The sequence below is a fragment of the Cariama cristata genome, unplaced genomic scaffold (genome assembly GCF_000690535.1).
Source record: "Cariama cristata isolate BGI_N322 unplaced genomic scaffold, ASM69053v1 scaffold15058, whole genome shotgun sequence".
Taxonomy (NCBI): Eukaryota; Metazoa; Chordata; class Aves; order Cariamiformes; family Cariamidae; genus Cariama; species Cariama cristata.
Genome location: NW_009630764.1, coordinates 1 through 4,733, shown reverse-complemented (window position 1 = coordinate 4,733; position 4,733 = coordinate 1).

Here is a 4,733-nt window from a genome sequence, read left to right as displayed (position 1 = left end):
CCCCCCCCCCCTGCAGCTCCCCATCCGCAACGACGAGGAGCTCAACAAGCTGCTGGGCAAGGTGACCATCGCGCAGGGCGGGGTGCTGCCCAACATCCAGGCCGTGCTGCTGCCCAAGAAGACGGAGAGCCATAAGGCTAAAAGTAAATAAGCTCAGCGAGCGGAACTGCCTAGACTTTTTCACAACGTAACCTTATAACCCAAAGGCTCTTTTCAGAGCCACCCACGCAGTCAGAAAAGAGTTGTGTTGCTTTCTTTACAAAAGTGTTTTAGTGCTAAGTGTTCCTTATGTTCTGTTTTTGTTAGAGAGTTAATACCGTTTTCGGTGGCAATATTTTAAAGCTTTTAATCCCTACCTGAGAGATGATATATTTACTTTCTAGTTTCTTATTCTTTTTAATGAAAGAAAACTATTAATCTGTAGCAATTTATTGATTCCTTTGTCTGGTAACAAGATCAGTAAAACACTTGTTCTTAATGTTGAATCTGCTCAACTTTCATGACTATACAGTCTACTTACCGTGTGAAATACGGGGAGGGGAGATAAAAGGCTGAGGGGGGAGTGGAAAAAGCTATGCAAGTTGAATATAATAAATAGAAGACCATCCTAAACTCATATAACTACATCTAAGAATGAAGAAAGACTTCATTTATAGGCCTTTGTTCTTTAAAAGATATGAAGCTTCCCTGGGACTTTAGGAGTAAGATGAGAAATGCTTTAGGGGAAACGGCTCATTTTGATCTAGATCCTTAACTAGTCAGACCTGCACTGTAAAGCAAGGATGCAGCATCTTTCTATTCAGAAGAAATTCCTTGTGGCAGTGGTATTCCTGTTTTAAGTGGGATTTTCACACTTGCTACTCTTAAATTCCCTCACTGTACATAGCTATTCCTCTTATTGCACCAGTCAGCAGTGGGCAATATTATTTGAATTAATATTCCTAACTGTTGGCACAAGTATCACCCGAGAGTACAATGTTAAAGCTCTTTAGATTCACTGTTATAAGACTGTCTAGCTGCTTCCTCTTGATGGTGTGTGCCCAGAAGCTGCTCCTGATGCTCTGCAGCACATGGCATTGAGGCCATAGCTCCCACCTGTGCAGCACCTCTGCCCTCCCCATCCCCTGGGAAGAGGGAGGAATACTCGGCTTGGGGTGAAGGAAAATACCACCTATAGCAAAATACTACGCCCTGTGCCTCTCTTCCCCACCCCCCGGCTGTAGCAGAGAGGCTTTCTAGGTAGGACTGTATTGAGGCCAAAGTGGGACATCACGGATCATTTGGGGAGAGAAACATAAAGGAAGAGAGCTGTCTGGAGCACCAGGCTGTTCTGATACGGTGACAGTATCTGTGCCTCAGGAAGGATTTTGTTTGCAAGTGGATACATTTATAGCTCTGATGTTTACATTACGCTGTTTTATTGATCCCCATTAGCTCTAGCTACATATCTCTCGGCACTTCTACTTCTTAAAGAACTACAGTGATATAAAAACTATTTTAACATGCATAAGTCTGTATTTAGTTTCCAGAACAGATCACTGAATGTGTGTGCAGAAGATTGCAATCATAGAATGGTTTGAGTCGGAAAGGACCGTCAAAGATCATCTAGCCCAAGCCCCCTGCCGTGGTCGGGGACACCTCCCACCAGACCAGGTTGCTCACAGCCCCATCCAGCCTGGCCTTGAACACTTCCAGGGATGGGGCAGCCACAGCTTCTCTGGGCAACCTGGTCCAGTGTCCCACCACCCTCGTTGGAAAAAGTTTCTTCCTTATGTCTAGTTTAAAACCGTTGCCCCTTGTCCTGTCACTACAGGCCTTGGTAAAAAGTCTCTCTCTGCCTTTCTGTATAGAAAGGCTGCAGTAAGGTCTCCCCAGAGCCTGCTTTTCCCCAGCCCTCTCAGCCTTTCTTCATGGGAGAAGAGCTCTAATCACTTTTGTGGCCCTCCTCTGGACCCGCTCTAACAGGTCCGTGTCTTCTTTGTGCTGGGACCCCAGAGCTGGGTGCAGGACTGCGGGGGGGTCTCACTGGAGCAGAGCAGAAGGGGAGAATCCCCTCCCTCGACCTGCTGGCCAGGTTGCTTTTTACGCAGCTCAGAATACAGTTGGCTTTCTGGGCCACAAGGGTGCATCTCTGGATCAAGTACTGGAATTCCAGAGAAAGCCTGCGGGAGTATTTGTATCCAGGAGTGGGATTTCTCTGTGAACAAACTCTTATACATGGAAATCAGAGTTGGTACCACAGGAGAGGGCCCTTCCCCTTCTCTGAGCATAGAGGTAAGTCCAGCACACCTCCACATTCTTCTTGTCATCTGACCAGAGATTCATTATTTTCTTCAGAATTTCATTCCAAACCCCTCTTCCTTTACTCACTACTCTGTTCACCTCAGTAACTGGAGTTTCATCCCCTGTGATACTTAGGTCCGGTTCTTAGCACTCTCTATTTTCGTTCTCAGCCACTGGTGGTTTTGCAGGTTGTGCACCCTGTGCTGCCGTTGCACTGCTGAGGCCTCAAATCTACATGTGAATGTCCTGTAAATCAGACAGATTATATGATAGGAGTGCTGGCAAATGTACTGCTATTAAAGATTTGTGGCTTTCAAGCAAATTCCACTGGATGAGGAACATAGCCAAGCAAGTCTAAATATATGAGCTTTCTTGCATTTCCTGCAGGACAAACAATAGTAAAGAGGAAATCCATACCACGTGGTGCCTTAGCTGTATCGCTGCGTTCCGATACACCTTCACATTCTAAAGAACTTGTGACGCAAAAGATCCTCTAACCAAGCCTCCTCAAAGGTTTCGGGTCACAGTTACGTTTAGGGATAACCCAATAATGCCAGTTTAGATATCAAAAGACTCAGAGTTGCATAGTTAAAAAGTAAGATGAAAGGCTTTTCTAACCCTTTTCACCTTTACTTTGTTTGCCATGTTAGGAATAATGTACTGTATTAAAAAGATCGTACGTGACTTTAGTTTGTTATTATTATTATTACAGTTGTAGCAGATACAGGTATGGATTTGAATAGTGATATAAGCTCTCAAGAAAACTAAGAGGAACTTTGTAGTGGATATAATACACTGATGTGACAATTTTTTTACTAATTCTGTACTTTCTTGTGCAGTCTTTGTGAGACATTGCCTTACTGCAACAAACAAATGAGATTTCCTCATTATAGTTTGATGAGGAACCAGGGTAACTGTCCTAATTAAAGCACACTTCAAAAGCTACAGATTTATTTTTTTTTTAAGGGGGCAGAGTTTTGGAAAGCTTTCCTTTTTCATTTAGCTCCTAGTGCTATGTGTCCAAACTCATGAAGAAAACGTACTTATAATCCGGGGACTGTATCCTAAACTTTGATCCCAATAATAATTATTGTCTCCAGCAACAGTAAAAGCAACTTCATTAGGGATTGTATTCAGCAGCAAAATTTTCTGTCTGCTTTGATTATTTTTGTCTGAGAAAACCCTCTGATCCATGAGAGAATTGACTATGTCACTAACAGAAACACTCAGGAAACACATCTGCGGCCACTTGTAGCGACCTACAGGAAAGGCAGTCTGCTAGAAAGCGTAATATTAAATTATATAAAATGTGCTACATGCTTTGGGGAAAGGGTTTTGCAGCTAATCCATCTGTAAGCTGCTGGTCTCAGCCTCTGCCTCACCCAGTTCTGCCAGGACACTTTGGAAGATGATTTTCCAAGTCTTGCAGTGGTTATACTGCTGGAGGGAAAAGTTACACCAGGATACTCACCCTGCACTTAGGAAGAGTTAAGAACAAATCGTGATTTTGACACACTATGAGATTTTGTGTAATTCATTTAAACTTTCTTTAGTGTTCAGAAGGTTGTTTATAACCACCTCAGCAAACGTATCTAGACACAGATCTTCAGGTGTGAAGAACAAAGCAGACTTTGTGAAGCCAAATGGCAGTGTTAGGCACCAGCCTGGTGGGTCCACCAGTGACAAACCTTCCAGTCAGTCTATAAAGAGTTTTAGTTCATTTTGTTCAGTCAAAAAGTGAACATAACCTAAATTAAAGCTAGTTTTGCCTGCTCGTGTTGTATACATTTGAGTGGCAATTCTTTAATTTGTTTGAATGAACAGTTTGGATTAAAATGGAAGTCACAGTTATAATTATAAGCATAACAAAGACTTGTACTTTTTTGGACACCTGTAACTTAATACATGAATATTTCAATCACGTTTTTCTCTGAATTTAGGGAATATATTCTGCCAAGAAATATTCTGGAGATGTTGCATAAGTTCTGTGAATTATGTTCAGGAAAGAAATTACATAAAGAACTGTACAAATGTAAAAGGGCATCAAACATTTTAAAAGGTACGTGTTTGAAGTGCACAAAATATTAATAACAATTGGCAATTGCCATAGCTATATCACTTCTATTCTGCTTGTGTAAGTAACATTTAAAATCTTAACACATTTAATGTAAAAATATAGTCTCTGAACTCGTTCAGTTCAGTTCAGTTTTATTCATTCACTTTACAAATACAGTCCAGCATACTGTAAGCAGCATGTATGCGAGGTTTGTTAGCAAAAGTGTGAAATACACAGCAAAATTTTTGGATTCCTTATTTGAAGAAAAAAAAACCCGGTTATTGTTCGTTTTTCAGATGTCATACAGACATCTGGTTGGTCATGCCGGTAATGATTTCTTTCACTTGTGGAACCGCAGCACGCTAGCGAACGCTTCTCCGTGCCAGAGGCCGGC